The following is a 23,149-nucleotide window of genomic DNA, read 5'->3' on the forward strand; positions in this document are numbered from 1 at the left end:
TCATCTTACTCACTTTATGATTCCTAGGACACCATAAAGAGCTCAGGTACATCTCTATGGTTAGTTTTCCCCTGAAACCTTAGAGATTAACAATAACTGGAGTGTGGCCTGTGCCTGTCTATGGTGACCAGAGAGATGGGAAACTGGCCCGATACCCTCAAGATGCTCTCTGGAATGCTAAGGGGTTGCGGGAGGTAAGCATTTCTCAGGGTACACCAGGCCTGGAAGGGAGACATACAGAAATGGAAGCCAAAAGATACAAGTTTGAGTCTCAAGGTTGTTTCAGATGCTCAGGGTGACCCAGGGTAAATCATGGAGTTTTCAGTTTTCTCTTCTGTAAAACGGGGGCAATATCTGCCTTAGAGTTGCTCTAGAGACCTAAATGAGGTATCTTTGCTAACTTGCGAATTTGTCACATTGATATCCAGCTGCAGCCTTTCATAATCAACAAGACACAAATACTCACTCATGTATGAATTTTAATCAAACACTCCAGGACGTGAGGTAGACAAGACCGCTCCTATTTCGCAGAAGGACAAACTAAGCCCCAGATAAATTCAGGGAGTTATCTGCACTCGCAGAGTGAGGTGGAGGCTGAACTAGGGTCCAGTTCACCTGACTCTGGACTGTCAGAACCATCTCCCAGTCCCAGGACCCCAGGCTCCGCCCGGGACTGGAACCTTCTGCGGCGGGCCACAGCTTGTGACTCACTCTCTCCACCCTACTTTCGGCCGGGCCAGAGACCGGGAGGGAAGGGACAAAACTACCCGCAACTTAAGGGGTGTCCACAGCAAGTTCATGGGCTTGGCCCTCGCCCTTCCAACAAAAATACTAGTTATTTGCACTTTAACAATAATTCTTCTTCTTTAAATACACTTTGCACGAGTTTTTACACTTTCTTAGGTGTAATTTTCCTACCTTGAATTTAGAAGTTGATTTAGTTTAACCTCCACCCCCTTTTCACTTGGTTTTCCCCCTTGCTGTTTACTCCGATTGCGGAAGTCACTCGGGTGGAGCTCCCGGGACAGTACCCTTGAGTACGTCTTTTGCGTAGCTATTTAACTGGCATTTCACTCAGGCCAATGGAATGCCCGAAAGCCCCAGGCGGGTGGGGCAGAGAGCCAATCAGAGCCACTGGTGGGGTGTGGCTGCGTCCCAGGGCGGGGAATCGCGTAATGGCGGACGCAGGCAGGGCGAGCGCGGCTGGGGGCGTAGCGCGCTGAGGGGGGTCCGGCAGTGTGGCAGCCCGCGAGGCGGCCCGCGGGAACAGACCCTGGGTGGAGACGGCTGGCCGGCCCGTCCGTCGCTGCGGGCGACCGCGTGAGACCAGGTGAGCAACAAGTCCCTGCGAGCGGGCCGCGCCGTGAGGCGTCGGGCCCGGCCAGGTTGCCCCTCCCGAGCCGCGCAGGGTCCTGCGGGAGTGGTTGCCGCACCTCCTTCGCGGTACCAGCAGAGGCCAGACGAGCGGTCAGCGCAGGGTGGCGTCTTACTCTCCACTCCCCAGGGGGAATGTGTCCTGGAGATCCCCTTGGGGACTGAAGAGGCCCGCGAGTCTGTGAGGTTTCGAAATTGCCCTAACCTGATCCGTCTCTGCAACCAGATCGCTGTGTGACCTTGGGCAAGTCACTTCCCTGTCTGGGCCTCAGTTTCTCCATTTGTAAAGCGAAGGCTTTGCAGGCAGATGTACATGAGTTGGAGCCTAGATTGTTGTTTGAGATCTTGGGCAAGTTCTTCCCCAGGCGGAGCCTCGGTTTCCATCTTTGGGCCATTAAGGACTTGATGTGCTCTTTGAGACCCCTGGTCCGCTAAGTAGCAGAGTGGTGGTGGGACTGTATGTACGTGTGCATTCCTACGTGTACAGGACGGTACTGCAGAATAAGGAAGAGAAAGGTACGTATGTGTACAGGATGGTAACTGCAGAGTAAGGAAAGCTGGCGAAAGGGGCCCTTCCACGAATGCTTTGGGTGGACCCAAACAATTTATGGCGTTCCTGCTATGTGCCAGACCTCGTTTAGGCATATTTTCCGATTTAATTTTTACAGTTAACCCTTAAGATTTACACATGAGGAACTAAGTTTCAGAGGAGTTAAGTAACTTTCCCAAGGTCACACAGTAAGTAAGGTACAGAGCTTACCAAGGATAAATTGTTTCCTTTGAGACTCACTGGGCAAGGGGGAAGTCACTGTCCACTTACAAGAAGTTTGCTTTGTCACAAATTGGAGCGGTCTGGTCTCAGACATTTGATTTGACTTCTGGCATGGAGACAGGTGGAGTCTTGATCTCTGGATGGTTAATTATAAGAACACCCTCCTTGTTCTTCCTGTGAGTTAGAAAAGACCATTACTAAATTGTAAAAGTCACTTTGAAATGTATCAGAACCTCAAAGAGTTCATTCAGTTTGAATCCTGGATGGCCCATAGAAGAAAGTCCACCAACTATTGGTGTATAGACTTGACTCTTAGTTTAGAGTGGTGCCAGCCCAGTAACTCTTTTCTCTTCCCTATGAAGGCCAGGTTTTCTTGGGATGGGAGAAATTTCTCATTTGTTAGTTCAAATTATTTTTGGATTCCTGGCGTGAAAGGTTCAATAGCCTACCTCTGATTAAGCGTAATGTTTCTTTCTTTCTTCTCCCTGATATCTGACTTCCAGATGAGTGATGATTGTGGATCTGGAATGGGAGATATTTGGGTACTTTAAATTGCAGCCCTTAATTTCCAAGCCTCAGAGTTTTTGGTTAATTAAAATGGTAGAACCCGCAGTGTGTATTGTTCTCATATGTCAATGGTAGGGAAGAAAATTGGAGGAGGAAGTAGCTGAGAAAGAGGGCGTTTCTTAGTAGAGGAGCCAATATGTATTTCTTTGTTTGAAATTCTAAAACCAGAAAGCAGCAACTGAAGGAGGAAGGAAGGAAAGAACTGTGAAACTCTTCTTCCCGTTCAAATAACTTTAAGAGCTATTTCTGTTGCTGTCCTTGTCCCAAGCTCTGCTTTCACAGAAATAGTCAATTGTAATTTGTTCAGTGTTCAGAATTTGTATTCTAGAATGAAATAATTAAAAATTTTAAACCTTCTGAGATAAAGTTTTTAAAAATCAGAACATTTTACTGGGTACATTATCAATGGATGATTCTTTTTTCTCAACATAAATACCAATTGCAGTCTTTAGGTCTATTTTAACTGATTTAAATTAGTGAACTTCAACTTAAGATGAATTGATTTAGATATCAGATGATGCAAATGTCACCATTACTTGAAAAACACATAATGGTGTGTTAGGTTTTTGACATTTGTTGTCTTTTTTTATTTTTTAATGCTTTATTTTATAGGATGTATATTGTGAATAGTTGTTAAGACATTGAATTTATTGCATATGAAGGTCTACCCTCATTCTCAGTATTGGTTATATTTTCTGTATGTAAGATTTAGTCCCTTGTGGCCAGAAAAAAAAAAAAAAAAAAATTCTTGAGGCCAGAGGTGTTTCTAAATTTAGAATTTCTTAGATTTTAGAAATGGAATAATGGGCAGAAGATCTGAATAGGTATTTCTCCAAAGAGGACATATAGCCAGTAGACATGAAAAGATGCTCAACGTCACTAATCATCAGAGAAATGCAAATTAAAACCATAACGAGATATCACCTCATACCTGGCAGAATGGCTATCATCCATAAATCAAAAAACAAGTGTTGGTGAGGATGTGGAAAAAAGGGAACCCTTGGTGGGATTGCAAAGTAATATAGCCACTATGGAAAACAGTTTGGAGGTTCCTCAAAAAATTAAAAATAGAACTACCTTATGACCCAGCAATTTCCACTTCTGAGTATTTATCCAAAGAAAATCAAAACACTGATTCAAAAAGGTATATGCACCCCTATGTTCACTGCAGCGCTATTTACTATAGCCAAGATATAGTAGCAACCTAAGTGTCTATCAATAGACGATTGGATAAAGAAGTTTGGTAGATATATACAATGGAATATTACTCGGCCATAAAAAATGAAATCTTACCATTTGCAATGAGTTGGATGGACCTACAGGATATTATGCTAAGTGAAATAAGTCAGACAGAAAGACAAATATTATATGATTTCACTTATATATGGAATCTAAGGAACAAAATAAATGAACAAACAATGAAAACAGAGTCATAGATACAGAAAACAAACTAGTGATTGCTAGATGGGAGGGGTGTTTTGGAGCTGGGTGAAAAAGGTGAAGGGATTAAAAAGTACAAATTAGTTACAAGATAGTCATGGGGATATGAAGTACAGCATAGGGAATATAGTCAATAATATTGTAATGGCTATCTATAGTGCCAGGTGGGTACTGGAGTAATTCGGGGGATCACTTCGTAAATTATATAAATGTCTAACCACTGTGGTATATACCTGAAGCTAATATAATTTTTTTTTTTAAAAAAAAAGGAAGAAAAAGAAATGGAATATGGTGCATGTACTGTGGTTATGTAACACCCCAGGGAGGTGTAGGGCAGCACCTTGTAATCAAACACATTACTATTTCTGTAGTAAAATGTCAGAATGTTCACACCAACTGGGATAAATAAATACTATAAATAGCCTCATGTCATTTTACATCAGGTTTTGCTGCCAAATGAATAATGAAAAACTTGTTTTTTGCAGCCTTTTGGATTTTGGAATTGAAGTTGAGGGATTGTGGACCTCTGTGGATAAAACTTATATGATGACAAGAACAATTGCAAAGAAAAGTATTGTACACCAAGCTAATTTCGAAGTCCTGGGTCCTAAAAGCAATATTACAAAGAAGACACTTTTTTTGTTTCTTTCATGTAACACTCTTATTCTAATTAATATGTGTCAGTGTGCATTTTTCCTCAAGTACCAAAATTTACCTTTTAATACCATATGGTCCCTGTTTTAGATGTTTGACTGACATCCTACTCTTTTTAAAATCATAATTTATAGTGTCTTTTGCTCATCACTATTTGTATAGTAGTTAAGAGAATTGTACCTTTTACCATGTAATTCAGAGAAAGACTCATCAGGTTGAGGATCTGTAGATTCATGTTTGCAGAATTTAAAGCTGCTGCTGTTCTCTTTGGGATGGTCTTTAGTATGAGGTCATTGCTGCTGGATGGGAATTAGGTCAGAAATTTTTTAAATTTATGAAGCCTCCATAATTTGCACATCTTGGTGAGGAGTTTACTAAAATATACTTAATTTAGAATATTTTTATTTTAAGCGTATGGTATATGAAAAACTCAAGTTTACCAGCTTTATGAATTTGGGTGATTAAATGGCCAAGGACTTCTAGGAGTAAATTTACAAAAACTCAGTCTACTCTTTACTTTCCTTGGACACTTCAGCTAGAGAATGAGGTGACTGGTATTGTTGGAAGTTAAAGATTTATTTCTTCTCTTTAAAAGAAGCCCCATGACAGCATGCTTGGAAAGATTCTGGCCTTTAGGATACTACATAGCCATCTGATTTGAGCGCCTCAGTTCATCTTCCTACTTGGAGTGTCTCCATAGTTTCTGAGAATGGTACTTTCACTGTCTGGGAGATAAAAAGAGTGTGGAAAAATGTATCAGGAGTTGCAAGTGGAGTCGGTGTGTGACTGGACTAGGGAATATAAACAGTTCTTATCCAGACTACCCCAGTTTCTTCTGTTTAATAAATGCAGATGATATTATAAAAGGATTACAAATTAGTGGACTAACATCCAATCCAAGTCACTCAGTTGTGATTGTGGATCTGCTCTTCAAGACAGGAATTTCTTTTATATTCCATAATGCCGAAAGGCCAAGGCATCAAACTTGTCTTGCATCATTTACCATTTAAAAATATTCATATCTGGCCTGGGAGTTCTGATGTCAATGCACAGCCAGGGCTGAGAACCATTGACATAAGCACACATCTATAGGTGCTTGTAGGTGCTCAGTAAATATATGTTGATTGATTTGCTGTTGGTCTTGGCATGAATTGGGTAGGGTGGAAGAGGCCCCTGATTTTTTCATAAAGTAAATTAGCTTTCCAAGATACTAACATACATGTAGCAGTTAGCAAATTTGGACCCATAGACAGTTCATTGCTAGCTATTCTGCTAGCATCACCATCCTGATTTTTTGACCTAGGCAGGATTAGTCTGTGTCAACAGGCAATTCAAAGTTTTATTTACTCCTTGGGTGGTGGCCTTACTGCCTAAGATTGATTAGAATGACAATTGCTAAATTGGGAATAGGTAGAAGTGCAAGAATCATTGGGGATTCTGGTGAGGGAAGTGGACTGCTAAGCACCCATGATGCCAAGGGTAGAAATGGACAGTTGTAATTTGACTGGGTCTCCAACATATAGCACGATACATGGAACATAATTGATGTTCCATAACTTTTTGTTGATGGAAGAAACGAACAGCTCTTTGTTGGGAAAGAGGCCTGTAAGCTGTGAAATAAGATGCCTCGTTCTCGTCTTTCAGAACTGAACTAAGATGTCTTCTATTCCATGAACCATTCCCAGGAAAAGTTGAGTGATTCTCTTGTATGTTTTCTCCTTCCTTAAAGCATTATCAGATTATCAAATATGATATCAGACAAATTACAAAACTCTTTTCCTCTACCTCACTGTGAGCTCCTTAAAGGCCAGACTGTTGGTTTATTTTTTGTATGACTGGTGTTTAACATTCAATAAAGGTGTAATAGAAGCTAATAATACTTAAAATATGGCTTATTTTACTTCATTCATGTAGACTTCTCTTCCAAGTCATGTCTTTTCAGTTCAGATCAGCACACGTTTATTAAGTGTTTTCTGAGAGGTAGGTCTCTCATGGACCTGGGGGTAGAGTTTCTCAACCTTGGCACTATTGACATTTTGGGTCAGATAATTCTGTAATTGTGGAGGGCTTTCCTGTGCATTATAGGACGTTTAGCAGCATCCCTTCCTTTGTCTTTACCTACTCACTACCCAGTAGCACCTCTTCACCCTGTTCACACACACTAGCTGTGACAACCAAAAATGTCTCCAGATATTGTCAGATGTCTCCTTGGGGGCACAATTGCCCTGTTTAGAACTACTAAATCAAGGGTATGAGTGGTAGAATCATAGAGGGAGGTGAGTATAATAAATGTCCTCAAGTGTGGGATTCTTTGTTAATTTTTGAGCTTCATGACTAAAATATTTCTTTTGTTGTTTCCACATAGATACTTTGTAACTCTAAAAAACACTTAACTAATGGGCATGTTTTACTAAACTTGGTATCTTTTGTGATAGATTGGTGAAGGCAGTGGTCCTTGGTCCCTCTAGGCATTCATGAAGTGATGACAAATTGATAGTAACATTTGGGGACTTCACTCTCCTTTGGCCGGCCTTCCACAATGTAACATTGTAATCATTCATGTCTTAGTAACCATTAAAGTGAAGTTGAATGAGTTTTTTTTTCGGTTCCATCTGAATTTATGAATGGTACTCTAGAGAATTCAAATGTATAGTTATGAATGGTGTCTCAGAATAGTTACCATTTATGCAAATGAAACACTTCTTAACTTAGAAACCAAACAGAATTGAATTAGAAAAGAGAAGAGTAGAAACAAGAATTGTTGAATGCTCGCAGAGGAAATAATGTTCATATATAGAAGTATCAGAAAAATTTGCTCTTCATCATGATTTCTGCACACTAATAAAAACAGTTTGAGGTTGATGGGAGAGGCTGTTAACTTTGCTTGTGATATTACAATATTTTTCAGGCTGTTTTTCTTTTCTGGTAAAATATCAAAAAGTCTGAGACATACTCTCTTAGTTGTAAAATTCTGGTTGAACAGAATTAAGTTTCTTAGTTTTAGAATATAGAAAACTTTTTGGGAAGAAGCAGTAGTTCAATTTAGTTCCAATGTGAGTAAATATGTGTGTGTATGTGCACACATACATACTTATACACATATAAACGATGTGGTTATGGTGACATTTAAACTTTATAATTAATCTAGTAAAATAACAAGAGCAATTCTTTTACTCTCAAGTATTTAGACTGGAGAACTTCCCCCACCTCATAATGCCATTGTTCTAGCAAGTACTGAGTCTAAAAAGCATTCTCTCAAATCATACCTTGAGAAATTGTATTCAACTGTAGGAGGTCTTATGGCATGCCCATCAATGTTCTCTTCCATTCACAATTTAGAACTGTAAGTAAATTTCCCTTTGTAGAATACCAATAGTCTTTAAAAGGTAGTATTTCTGATACCAAAGGTATCTGTGGAATTATGAGAAGTATAAGATGAGCTTTGCCCCCTTGTTTATTTTTAAAGCTTCTTCAGCATTCATTGGGTGATAATTTGCAAAGCATAGTGCTTCTACTTTGATGTATACCATTACAGTCAGTCCCCAGCAGTTGAAATAAATTATATTGTTATTAACTACATTTTATAGATATACAGGCTTAAGGAGGTTAAGTAACTTCCTTAGAGTCGCTCAACTTATAATAGCAGATTTGAGATTGAACCCTGTCTTTTAAATAAAAGGTAAAATTTAGATACAATGAAATGTATAGAAATGCAAGTATATAATCAGATGAGTTTTGACAAATGTAAGCACATGTGTAGCTAACACCCCAATCAATGGATAGAACAGTCCATAATCCTCCAAAGTTTCTTCATACCTCCTCCTATTCAATCCCCACTGTTTTATAGGCGACTACTGGTCTCATTTCCGTCTTCAGATCTTAATTTTGCATTATTGACTCATACAGTATGCACTCTTTTGTGTCTTAATTCTTCTGTTCTACATCGTTTTTTGAGATTCGTCCACATTGATGTTTATGTCAATATGAACCCAAGTCTTTTGATGTGTGTATATATAGTTCTTCCAACTGCATCTCCTAATTTTCTTATTCTTACATCGTGCCCTTTGTTTCTTGCTTTGATTTGCATGTAATTTTCTAATATTCTAGATTTATTTGTTTCTAAAGTATCTTTGAAATTACAAAATAGTACATGTTCATTGCAACGAATTACACAACCAGAAGTAAATAATGAAAGTTTTCTCAGATTTATTTTTATTTCTGCTTTTTTTCAATTATGAAAATGAGTGCTCTTTGTAAAAAAAAAAAATTGCCAAATTCAAAAAATATGAAGCAGAGAATAAGAATCACCCATCATCCCACCAGTTAGCATTTCGATATATTTTCCTCTTTTTCTGCACTTTGTTTACTATAGTTGAGACGATAGCATAGGAATTTTTAGGCTTCCCTCCTTACATTAGGTTTGTCACATCCATTAATCAGTTCTTGTTATTTTAGTGTTCACGCTTGTGGCCACCCTAAATCTGAGTAAATGGCTGGCAGTGACCTTGGCTGAGTTGGCCTTGTCAGGCAACATTTTTGAATACTCACTGTGTACTCCTTCATTACTAACCTCATTCTTGCATACCCAACACCCAATATTTCTTGCAGGGTAGGAGGCAGTATAGTTCTGTGGTTATGAGTATAGATTCTGGAGTCCTTCTATCTGGGTTCAGAAATAGGCTTATCTGCTTACTAGCTCAGTATGTGTAGCTTGGGCAGTGACTCTCTTAGCCTTAGCTTTCTCATCTGTAAATTAGAGACCCATCTAATTTTACTGTAAAATGTAGAGCGTATTTTAAAGGGTATCAGAAGGATTAAATGATGTAATTACTTAGTCCAGTGTTCAATAAAAGTTAACAATTGTGGTCACAAATTAAGAAATGGCATATTTGGTCTGATACAGCATGTATCTAGCCCAGAATTCTACTGCTTGGTAAAAGGATAAAAATGTCACATTCAAAATTTAGGGCTCTGTTACCCAAAATTTAAAATTTCTTTTAGGAATTTCTTATGGAATTATTACCTATGAATTCATCTAGACTATCTTTGAATTATTTTTTTCTTACATTCTGTACTCCCTATCTGAGTAATGAGTTTTATTACTTTATTTACTGGATTGGGTACTAAACTATTACTTTTTATTGGTCCTAATAAAAGCAAAAGCTGCTGGGTAGTAAGTGTATACTGTGTAATTGAGTAGTGTGCATATCTCCATCCTCACATCATTCCTTCAAAGTAGTTGTTATTTGCAGATGAGAAAAGTGAGGCTCAAAGAAATTGAGTGGTCACATAGTTACTTAAGCTTACTAGGACTAGATTCAAGGCCAATCACTTTCCCTCTCTCCCTCCCTTCTTTTTATTTCCTCACCCTCCCCTCCTTCTTCTTCTCTTTCTCTTTCTTTTTGACATAAAAGTCCTGTCTTTCTGATTCTAAAACTTTGACTTAAAAGTTTTTTTAAATAACTTTTCTTTAGATTTTGTTTCTTTAGATTTCTGCCTTATAATTTCTGAGGTTTGATATGAGACTGATATTTACTGTTTCACATCCTGTGTTTCATATTAAAGTGTCTGTATCTCTGTTTTTTAAAAATCTATGTGCATACAGAAGCTCCTCTGTCTTTTGGTCTTTTTGGATACCTTTCTAAGTCTTCTCTATTTTACCTTTTTTTCTGTTATGACCACAACTGTACATTTTATTCTAGGTACAGATACACTTTGGTTTTCACAAGGGCAGGATAATATGTTCTGTGTTTCCAGAGCTTTCATAATAACATCCAGCATTTTGTTGCCTTTTTGTAGCTATATTCAGGGTAAGTCCAGGGACTCTGAAACCCTTTTCTTGCATTGTAACAGGTAGATTTAGAGCTCATCATCTGATAATTATAGTTTGGACTATTTTTCCATTACTGCATGACCTTATTTTTGTCTACATGGAAGCTGTTTTCCGCATTTCTCAACATACAACTGTACCATCATACTTATAACTACTGCTGTAGTCATCTGCAAATTGGGAAAATTTCACTAGATTGTTTTTTATAGATAATTTTTTGAAAATTTTTATTTTATTTTTATTATTATTTTTTTTTTATGGCCACAGCACCCGGTCTGCCTAGGTGGTCTCCCATCCAAGTACTAACCAGGCCCGACCCTGCTTAGCTTCTGAGATCATACGGGATCGGGCTTGTTCAGGGTGGCATGGCCATAGTATAGATAATTTTTTAAAATGTTACTTGTGATAAGTTTCCCCATCAATCCCTGGAGGAACCCTTTGTTTACACATCTTTATCTAGAGAAGGGACTATATCAGGACTCTTATTTATGTTTTTAAATGAATTCTCCAGGGGGAAAAAAATTAGTCTCCTTAAATCTTATTTTTTGTTTTCAGTTACCTTTGGAAGAGGGTTTTTTGTTTGTTTGTTTGTTTTTTAAAATTCTGTCTATTTTCATTATGTCATGTATCCTCTCACTTCAGGTATACATATGTGTTACCTGAACCCTTGCAAACGGTAGGTTCTCTGTAAGGCTTTGTCATATTAAATGTTCAACCATAGGGTGATGCCTAGTATTGAGTTTTTAGTTTAACATTCAACAGATTTGTTGAGTACCTGCTATGTAACCAGTACAAGGAATACAACTCGAGAACTGAGAGGCAAGGTAGCTGCTCTCACGTACTTTAAGGAGTTTGGATAGACAATAAATAAATAAACATAAAATGTTGAAAGATTGTGGTATGTTACAAAAAGAATAAAATAGTGTACTATAATAGAGAGTAATGGAGGAACTTAGATAAAGATGGTCAGGACAGGCTTCTCTGAAACTGAAGAATGAACATGAACCAGCCAAATGAAGAGATGAGGAAAGAGAGTTCCAAGGTTGAAAGAACTCTCAGGGCAACAGTATTTCAAAGATTCATAGGACTGATAAGGAGTTTTATTTTTAAGTAAAGTGAGCAGTCTTGAAGAGATTTTTTTTTAAATTGAGGTTCTTAGACGTTTTTTTTTTTTTAAAAACTTTAATGCAAAATTTCCAAGCATGTATAAAAGTAAGGAAAATGGTATAATGAACCCCTATGTATCTGTCTCCTGACTTCAGCAATTATTAACTCAGGGCCAGTCTTTTTTTCCTAATACCCTTTCTCCTCTCCTAATGTCATTTTTAAAAAAATAATATAACTTTTGTTTATTTTTTCCAGCTTTATTAAGATATAATTGGCTACATGACAAAAATGTTATATATTTAAGGTGTGCAACATGATAATTCGATGTGCGTATACATTGTGAAATGATTACAACAATCAAGCCAGGTAACACATGTATCACCTCATGTGTTACCATTAATAGTGTAACTTATTTAAAATTATCTGGCCTATAGAACTCTAGCAGTTTAAATACTTGAATTAACAGTGCCCTTTTTTTTTTTTACAACGGTTTTATGGAGATATTATTGGTATACAAAAAGCCACATATATTTAAAATGTAAAATTTGGTAAGTTTTGACATATGAATGTACCAGTGAAGCCATCACCATAGTCAAGACAATGAACATGTCCATCACTCCTAAATGTTTCCTCCTGCCCCTTCATAATCATCTCCTCCTTCCCCACTGCTCACCTCCCAGTCCATAGGCAACCCCTGATCTGCTTTCTATCACTATAAATTAGTTTGTATCTCCTAGAATTTTATATAAATGGAGTCATATAGTGTGTGCTCATTGAGAGGGGGAGTCTGGCATCTTTCATTCATGATAATTATTTTGAGATTCATCCACGTTGTTATAAGTATCATTAGTTGCCAATTAATAGTCCATTATATGAATATACTAATTTGTTTATCCATTCACCTGTTGATGGATATTTGGGTTGTTTCCATTTTGGGACTATTACAAATAAAGCTGCTGTGAGCATTTGTGTACAAGTCTCTGTATGGACATTTTTTGATTTTTAAATTGAGATATAATTTACATGCCAAACAGTTCACCCATTTAAAGTGTACAGTTCAGTATTTTTTAGTATAGTCACAAGAGTTTGCAACCATCACCACTATGCCAGAATGTTTTCAACATCTCCAAAAGAAACCACATACATATTAGAAGTCACTCCCCATTCTCTTCTTCCCCTAGCCCTGGGCAGTCATTAATCTACTCTCCGTGTTTATGGATTTGCCTGTTCTAGACATTTCATATAAATTCACTCACATAATATCTGGTCTTTTGTGATTGGCTTTATTCACTTAGCATAATGTTTTCGAGGTTCATTCATATTGAAGCCTGTGTCACTACTCCATTCCTTTTTATGGCTGAATAATATTCCAATGAATGGATGTACCTAATTTATTTATCTGTTCATCAGTTAATGGATGTTTGGGTTGTTAGCACTTTTTGACTATTTCTAAGAGTTTTGTACTTTTAGATCTTATATTTAGGCCTTTGATCCATTTTGAGCTAATTTTTGTGTGCGACTTTATTTTTTTGCGTGTGGATATCCAGTTGTCCCAGCACCATCTGTTGAAAGGACAGTTAATTCATTTCACATTGAATTTTCTTGCATCCTTGTCAAAGATCAATTGACCCTAAATGTGTAGGTTGGTTTCTGGGTTCTCCATTCTATTCCCCTGATCTAAATGTCTGTTCTTATGCCAGTACTGGACAGTCTTGATTACTGTAGCTCTGTTATAAGTTTTGAAACCAAAAAGTGTGAATACTTCCACCTTGTTCTTTTTCAATATTATTCTGACCATGCTGAGGCCCTTGCTCTTCCTTATGAATTTAGAATTTAGAATTTAGAAATTTGTCAATTTCTGCAAAAAAGCCAGCTGAGGTTTTAATAGGGATATCATTGAATCTGCAGATTAATTTTGAAAGTATTGTCATCTTACAATATTAAGTCTTCCAAGCCATTAATATAGCATATCTTTTCATTTATTTAGGTCTTTAGTGTACAAATCTTTTTGTTAAATTTATTCCTACTTTATTTTTGATGCTGTTGTAAATTGTTTTCTTAATTTCATTTTCGGATTGTTCATTGCTAGCTTATAGAAATAAAATTGATTTTTATATATTGATATTGTGTACAAGTCTGCTACTTTGGTTCTAACAGTTTTTTTATTTGTTTTTTTTGTGAATTCCTTAACGTTTTGTATATACAAGATCATGTCATCTGCAAATAGAGTTTTACTTTTTCCTTTCTTATCTCATATCTTATATTTCTTTTTCTTGCTTGATTGCCCTGGTTAGAACCTCCAATACAGTGTTAAACAGAAGTAATGAGAGCAGACATTGTACTCTTGTTTTGATCTTAGCGGCGGGTCTTTGTCTGGTTTTGATATCGGAGTAATATTGGCCCCATAGAATAAATTCAGACATTTGCTCTTATTTTTGAAGCAGATCTCAGACTTCATTTTATTTGTAAATATTTCAGTATATATCTCTAAAATACAAGTATTCTCCTATTAGAACATAATTATATTAGCATTGTCACACCCCAATATCTTTAAATATCCAGTCACTTAAAGAGTTTAAAGTGGGAGGTGGGTATATGATATGATTTTTATTTTTAAAAGACTAATCCAATTGTTGCAAAGAGAATAGATTGCATGGGGGTAGGAGTTGATTGAGGTGAGTAACAAGGTTATTGCAGAAGTGCTGGTAATAATGGAGACTTCAACTAGGTTGGTGGAAAAAGAAATCGAGAGAAATAGATAGATATTGTATGTATGTTAGAGGTAGATATGACAGGACGATGTTGGATTAGATATGCGAATCAAAGAGGCAGACAAGAATTAAGCATGCCTTCCTTCTGGAAATTCTTCTCTTAACTTTTATGACAAAGCATTGGTCTGGTTCTCCTTCTGTGTTCCTTAATACTTCCTTTTTGCCAATCTCCAAGTTGGCCCTGACCTTGCCTCTCTATTTATACTTTTGTATTGGGAGGTCATCTACTCTCTCTTTAACTACACTGTCTTTGACTACAACCTCCATGTAATGAACTCCCAAATCTGTATTTCCACCTGTGAACCCCAATTCCAGATTTTTTTTTTTTAATAATTAAAAAACTTTTTCAGTTACAGCTATGAATTTTCTTACTGGATCACTCCACCTGGGTAACCCTTTTGCATTTCCAGCTTTTCGTGGATTGTTTGCTTTTGGGAACTAGTTGTCAGATTGGTACAGCTTGTCTCCTCCTTGCTTGGGAGGAGGTGTTTACAGGTTTTACAGATGGAGTTTATATGGGTTTTAATGATGGCACTTTTGCTTTGCTAAGAAAGATGCTTAGCATACGTGGGCAGCATTTTCCTTCAGGACCTTGACTTCCTCATCGGTTAAAACATGAAAGTTACACTTATCTTCTGCCCATCTCCCTCTTCTAAATCCCCTGGCTTGCTACCCTTTATCTTTACTCACATGTTCGTATTTATTCATTCATTCAGTCAGGATTGGTATAGGACTGCCAACATAGCAAACAAACATTGGCTCCATTATTTTCCCAGTTCATTCAGATGTAAAGCCTTAGTTACTGTTGACTTCTCTGAACTCCCTATCTCTTCATGCCAAGACACTCTCAGGTCCCTCCCTATCTTTTTCTCTTAGTACTTCAGGTCTTTTGTTACCTTTTGCCTTGACTATTGTTTCTACTTCCAAGCTCCCTCCCTAGCTCTATTCTGTTCTACTGTGCTTAAGTGAGATGTATAGCATCTTCCTAAATATTTATTCTATAATCTATAACTCCATTTGTGTGACTCTTATCATTTAATGACTAAGTAGAAACTTAGCCTGATGTTTAAGATTCTCTGATCTGGTTTTGCAATACTATACTCATCTTCATTCCTCAGAAGTGTATCATTATTTTTGCTCACACTGTCCACCACAGATATAATACTCCTTGTCTCTGTATTTCTAAATCCTGCCTATTTTTAATGTCCAGTTATATGACATTTCTCTTTGGTGCCTTCTGTGATTTACTTAGAAGTAAAACATGACTTCATCTCTTTTTTCTTTGTTTTATATTTATGTACTTTTCTCATCTCTCCTTAAACAAATTATTTCTTATATCTTTGTACATCTTCTACAGTTCTATAGTCTTTGTACTTAGTAGTTAATAAATATTTGTTGAGTAAGTTAATAATGCAGATAATGTTTCTGGAGGCAGAAAACTAGATTGACCTTTTGAGGTACTAGCCAACCTCATGATTTATTTTGTAGAGTCGAGAGCTGAAACTGTCCTTATAGATAAATTTTTCTCTCATTAAAAAAATACAGAAAATTTCAAACATACAAATGTAGAGAGGATGGTATAATTAACCATTATATGCCCATCACTCAGCTTGAACAGTTACAAACTTATAGTCAGTTTTGTTTTATCTTTGTCACCACCTACTCCATCACCCTTACTGGGTTTTTAAAAAACAAATCCCATATATCATATCATTTATATTATATTATATTATAAATAATTTCAGCACATAGCTCTAAAAGATAAAAGATAAATACTTGTTTTAAAAAAAAAAACATAAATACCGTACATCATCAAATATCCAGTCGATGTTCAAATTTCCACTATTGCTTTCTCTTTCTCCCTCTCTTCCTTCATCCCTGCCCCTCTTTATCTTTAAACATTTGGTTTATTTGAATCAGGTTTCAAAAAAGGTCCATACATTGATTTGGTCCTAAGTCTCTTTTAATCTATAGTCCTCTTGCCTCTCTTTTTCGTGTGTGTGTGTGTGTGAGAGATTTTGAAGAAAACAGATTGTTCTATAGTTCCCCCATTTTGGATTTTGTTAATTTAATTTCTGTGATTCATTTATGTTCCTCTATCCTTTGTATTCCCTGTAAACTAGTTGTTAGATATAGAGTAGCATTGTCTAATAGAAATATTCAGGCCTCAAATGAACGTTTTCTAGGAGGCACATTAAAAAGGTAAGAAACGTTTTCTAGGAGGCACATTAAAAAGGTAAGAAAAAACAAGTGAAATTCATTTAAATAATTTTTTATTAACTCTACAGTTGCAAACTATTATTATTTTAACACATAATATAAAAATTATCAATGAGCTATTTTACATACTTATTTTATACTAACTCTGATTTGGTGTGTGTTTTATACTTATACCACATTTCAATTCAGATGAGCCCCATTTCAAGTGCTTAGTACCTACATGTGTATAGTGGCTACCTATTGGACAGCACAGCTTAGAGGCTAGACCTGAACCAGGTTCCTGCTTTGATAGTAATGCTTCACTAGTGCTATTGTATTTTTCCATCAGGAAGCTTATAATGTCTAGATGTTTCTTTTCGTGTTGTAAATCAGGAGTCCCCAACCCCTGGGGTGCAGACCTATGGTCTGTGGCCTGTTAAGAACCTGGCTGCACAGCAGGAGGTGAGCGGTGGGCGAGCCAAGCCATCGAAGCTTCATCTGTATTTGCAGCTGCTCCCCAGCACTAGCATCAACGCCTCAGCTCCGCCTCAGATCATCAGGCACTAGATTTTCTTAGGAGCATGGGTCCCTGGTGCCAAAAAGTTTGGGAACCACTGTTGTAAATGGTCATGGATAATGATTGATTTCATTAGATGTTTGCAAAATGATGATATTCTAAATTTCATTTTTTCTTCATTTATTAGTAGGAATACTTCAGAAAAGAAAAACTTTCCTTATTAACTCTTTGGTTACCCTGAGGTTTGATTTACATAGGAAAGGCAGGATAAATATTTGATTCTTTCCCTTTATTCCTTTATTTACATATTTTCAAAATAATTTGGTTCCCTGACATCTTCCAGAGGGGATCAGTGAGGTTTTTTTTTTTTTTTTAGCATTATTATGAATTTATAGATTTTAACGTATTTGATATGTTTTAATCCATTGAAGTTAATTCTTATTGATGTTCAATTAGTTCCATCTTGGACCAGTGGGAGCTTCTTCAGGTTGGCTCCTGATTCTTTTTGACATAACTGCAGTAGTCTTTGATAGTATTCCTTGCTTTCTAGTTCGATAAGATGTTCCAGACTTGTCTTGTACATTTCCTGCCCTTTAAAAGGATCCAAAGAACTCTGGGTCTTTTTAGTGTGACATTGTATTTAGAAACCATATTGTTACTGGCTTCCTCATTTGGTAAATGAGGAAACTGGAGGCTAGAGAAGTAGAGTGGTTTAACCAAGGTCACACAAATTTAGCAGCATAATCTGGCCTAGAACCCTAGCCTTCTGGCTCTTAGCTCTGTGCCATTGCTGTTTTGTTTTGCTTCCTCTACCTAGTTTCTAGGACAGGTGGTTTAACTGCATTAGTGCTTCAACTTTAGGCGGTCAAGGGAAGATAGGTTTTGTGGGTCATCATTGGAGGTACAATCAAACCTCATTAATTTGGGCTAATTGGGGTAAATCCTAGTGAGAGTGTTGTATGTTGTTTTTATTTAGGTGCAGCTGTTACTTTGAGTCATATAGTACTGAAACTAGGCTAATAGTGTTACCAGGTTATTTTGTTAGGTAGAGGTCCTTGTACCTGGTTTAATGAATAGCTGAGAATGATGTGCAATTTAACTTTAATTGTATGTAAATTAGACTCCTGAAATGCTTAAAAACAGCTCATTAAACATTTCTCCCTGCAATCTTATTTACACTGTTTTCTTAGCCAGTCTTTATTAGTCAGAGGTAAACTTTTACTCTGGTCTGAAATTATGTCATTTCAAATGTGTGGAGTCTGTATTAATAAAGTGTTGTTATAAAGTTAGAGAATTTTAGAGAGAATATTTTAGAAAGTGCAGAGAAAGAGCATCTGAGATTCAGACATCTGGTAGTTTCAGCCAACCATAATGCAACTCTGCATTTAAAAGTAAGCTGAATGTTCTTTTGAGTGTCAAAGAGCTTTCAGAAAGCTTGTTCACTTTACCTCAAAAGTAATATCACCTTAGGGCCTCACTCATAATTGTGTACATTGAGGGACAGAGGATCCAGAGTATGAGGGTTGACTGTGTTGCCTGTTGACTCTGTGGCCCAAAGTAAATCACTCGACCTCTCTGAGTCTTAATTTATTCATCTGTAATAAAGTAATTAAAATTGGGAGTAGTAATACATATTCTTCTTACAGACTTTGTGCGATTCAAGTCAGCTAATTAATCAGATGATATAGTAGATATTTATTGAGTTAGTGAGAGATCACATAAAAGTGCTTTAACTAGAAGCTTTGTATGACCCTAAGCATTATTAGAATAATACAGATTAGATGTACATATACACACTAATGATCAGAAGCATGACAGCAGAAGGAGATTCAAGATGTGTGTCCAGAACTTTATAGCCATTTTACTACAGAGGCATATAGCCCTCACACCTCGGGAGCCTCTGACAGCATCATAGTTTTAAAGCATAGTAGCACTGCTGATATGAAGACCCTGAGATACCAAGAAAAGGTTAAATTATAATTAGTATATTCTGTTTAAGAAATAATGAATATGCACAATATATTTTACATAGAGTTTCGTAAAATGTCTTTGAAAGGTATAGTGTCTAAAGAGTTATTTCCATTATCTGACAATTCTACCTAATGTGGAGTCTGTCATTCCCTAAAAGCTAACACCTGTACTAAATACCAGCAACTGTTGTAAATTCTTTATGTATATTTACTCCTCTATTTTTCCCAGTAATCCCATGAGGTAGATACTGTTATTAATGTCCATTTTACAGATGGGGAAACTATTATGCAGAGATTAAAAAGCCTGCCCATGATTCTAGATTGGGATCCTGGGTTGATGAAAAAATTCCCTATAAAGAGCGTTATTAGGACTCTGGTAGAATTTAGAAATAGACTTTATGATAGGTGATAATACTATATCATTATTAAATTTTCTCATGCAATAATTGTACTATAGTTTGTTCTTAAGAGTTAACTTTGACTCCCTGCAGTATTTAGAGATGGGGCACCGTGTCTGCAATCTATAATCAAATGGTTAAAAAATTAGTAATAAAATTGTGTGTGTGTGTGTGTGTGTAGAGAAAAACAATGTAAATGTAGCAAAATGTTAATAATTGATGAATCTGGGTAAAGGGATAGGGGGAGTTCTTTGTACTATTCTTGCAACTTTTCTCCAAGTTTGGAATTATTTCAAAAAATTTCTGAGGCCACACAGCTAAAGAATTTAGACAGCAGGGCTGAGATTTGAACTCAAGTCGTTTGGTTCCAGTAGCCAGTCTTAATCACAGTGCTATTCTGCTGTTCTATTCATGGTAAATGAGGTATATCTGTAGTTAATGTTAAATAATTGGGACTATGGATCCAGAACATTGAGCTGTTTTAGTAGCTCTGCTTTGTGGTTCTTCGAAGATAGAATGATCATATAATTTATTGTGTAAACTAGTTCATTTTTAAGAGTAAGAGGGAATACTTTTAATAATTACTCTGGGACAGTTGATGTAAACCAAGATGGATGGACATCTAAAAGGATACTTCTTGGCAGAGTCCGGGTTTAACGAATGTAAGACAGATAATTGCTTCATTATAATTGCATTTTGTTTACCATGGATTCTTGTTTACACATACAGACACCTTTTTCTTGCGCCAACAACAAACCTTCACTTGATACATTTTCATATCTTCTCCTCTCAATTTTACTAATTCTTTTGCTTCCTTCCAGACCACTTGGGAAATATTCTTTGTCAAACTTCATTTTCTTTAAGTCTAAAAAATACCAACAAGAATTTCTATAACACTTGTCCAGTTTTAAAAAATATTGGCATTTAAAACCATAAGTCCCTAAACATCTTTATTAACATGATTTCTACAAGGAGAAGAGCTGGTAAAAAGCATCTGTGTTACTAGATTGGCAGAGAAGTATTACTACTGTCAACTTCCCATAGACATTTGGGAAAACCTTATTGTACAGTAACTGTAGGCTGTTAATGTTTGTTAAAAAGGATTATACCAGTCTAGAATCAAAGGTGTGTGTGCTGTCTCATTGATCTATTGCCCAGGCAGTGTCTATTGCCGTTCTTCTAATCGTGGTTATTTGTATTATTACTCTCCTGGAGCCATGTCCAATTAAAGAGGTTGACCTTCGCTGATAGAAGAATAGTATTTTTTGGTCACTCTCTTAAAAGCTTTCAAAATTATTCTAGTACAGTCTCTTCTGGATTTTTAAAGATCACACCACCTCTTGGCTTCTCCTTCCTCAGTTGGAATGTATTAAAATAAGTACACATCCACTAGGGCAGGGGAAGGTGGTACAGGGCAAGGACGCTGAAATTACATCAGAGATTTCCTTCCAGTTAGCTACTATGGTATCAAGGTTTGGGAAAAGAGTGGATAAAACAAATGACTGAGCATAACTTATTTTTTAACCACTAAAATGACTTTTCTTAAATCATGAAATATGCTTTTATAGTAACAATAGTCTTTATTTTTAACGTGTATTTTATAGTTGAAAGCTGTTAAATTTCTTACACCTGCTGATTTTTTCTTTAAATTCAGTAAATCGCTATATTTAAACGGGTAATTTTTTTTTTTTACATCTAATTTAATGAATAAGTGTGGCTTCCGAAACTAATTTTTACTTAATTTTTAGAATCTTTATTTTAAAGATAACTGCAAATATGACTCCAGTCAGCTATGTATTAATCAATATCAACTATTAAAATAAAATACCTGTTATCAATTTTATGTTTTTATTTGGTATTGAATATCAAATACTTTTGAAAACATGTTATGTACAAATGACCATGATAGACTTGATCCCCTGTCCATTCTAGAAACACAAATACACAGGAAAATATTGTGGAATTTCAAATCTTTATGTCTTGGATCCTTATCTCTGCCATTACCCCACTCTTTTAGTCATTTTGTCCTAATAAAAATAATTTTTGCTAATCGACTTAAGAAATACTATGAATACTATGACAACTTATTTAAAATATAAATAAGGTGGACAAATTCCTAGCAAAAGATAACTTACCAGAATGACTTAAGAAAAAATAAAAACCTTTAACTATTAAATAAATTGAAGTTGTAGTTAAACAACTTCTACAGGAAACACCATGCCAAATAATTTCTAGATGAATTTCAAGATACTGCCTAAGGTTTAGAATCAATTATAAATTCCACTTTTCCATGCTATTGTGCCTCATTAAGAAGGTGACTTTAGGTTTACATTTCACTTCCTGCCCTTCCTGACATAGGTCTCTACTAAGGGCACCTAATTGTCACATTTTATTCTTCATTAGCTCCCACTCCCTTTCTCCTTCCTTGCTTTTTCTCTGGCTGTTTCTTAATAGTCAGCAAGAGTCAGAAAGGACCTTTCCATTGTTTAGAGATTTTTTTCTCAGCAGATTCTGTTCATCTCTCTATCCACTTATCCAGTAATTTATGAAGGATTGATGGATAACGGAAGTACTGCTCAGCACCTCAGGATTTAAAAGATAGTACCTTCCCTCAAAGAGCTTACAGTCTCTCCCTGTTACAACTGTAATGTGGGATGGATGCTATAATAGAGGAATAATAGAGTGCTATTGAAGCAGAGGAGGGCTTGATTAATTCTTTCTGGGGAACAGGGTCAGGATGACTTTGTGGAAGCAATTACATTTGAACTGGACAGAGGAGGATTAATAAAGTTTCAAGAAACAGGGGGAGAAAAAAAGTGGATATTCCAGGAAGCAGAAAATATCTTGAATGGAATCACAGAGGCGTGAGAGTGCAGAAGGGCCTCTGTGGTGAACAGAGGCTGAAGTGTAGAGCACTGGAAAAGTATAGGCAGAAAGTAGGCTAAAGAAGTACGTTAATGTTAGATAGTGACAGGCCTTAAATGCCACATATTTTCCCTGATCATTCTCTCTGATTTTCTTCAGTTTCAATCTCAGTCCTTCTAAAATCCCTCTCACCTTTAATTCTCAGATGAAAAATTTCAGGTTTGCCTCTGTATGAGGTGTCAGTGTATGCCTGAGATTTGGTCATAGTTTTGCCTTAGTGCTAACAGAGACCAGTCTTCATCATTTTAATTATTGGGAGGCAGCATTCTGAATGACCTCCAGCCATTCTAGGCTTTCAGAGAAGGGACTTGATCTTAGTGTTTCAGAAAAATGAAAAGTATCTCCATCCTACAAAAAGGGTTGAGGATTGTCAGCTTCATTAGCAATCAGGAAAATGCAGATTAAGCTACAGTGATATACTTTTTGTGTACATCAAATTTGCAAAAACTGAAGTCTGACAAAAAGTGGTGGCAAGGATATGAACCCAGAACCCAGCAAGCCAAGGTATAAATGGGTACAACCTATCTGCCAAACAATTTGGCATTATTTCATGATTGCAGATGTGCCTACACCATGACCTAGCATTTCCATTCCGAAGAATTTACCCTAAACAACTTTTGCACAT

The 23,149-nt window shown here is 36.5% G+C and overlaps 1 protein-coding gene and 1 pseudogene across 1 annotated transcript in view; one reads left to right on the forward strand and one right to left on the reverse strand.

The window, feature by feature from the left end:
- Positions 1 to 1,147: 1,147 nt before the first annotated feature.
- WASF2 (WAS protein family member 2) overlaps positions 1,148 to 23,149 on the forward strand; it is a 58,166-nt gene continuing 36,164 nt past the window's right edge. The window contains exon 1 of the mRNA XM_006924363.3: positions 1,148 to 1,330. The gene's annotated coding sequence lies outside the window, so the exon portion shown is untranslated. The remainder of the gene's footprint in view (positions 1,331 to 23,149) is intronic.
- LOC112472981 lies at positions 10,896 to 11,014 on the reverse strand (annotated as a pseudogene).

The sequence above is a fragment of the Pteropus alecto genome, unplaced genomic scaffold (assembly GCF_000325575.1).
Source record: "Pteropus alecto unplaced genomic scaffold, ASM32557v1 scaffold39, whole genome shotgun sequence".
In the NCBI taxonomy this organism is placed as follows: Eukaryota; Metazoa; Chordata; class Mammalia; order Chiroptera; family Pteropodidae; genus Pteropus; species Pteropus alecto.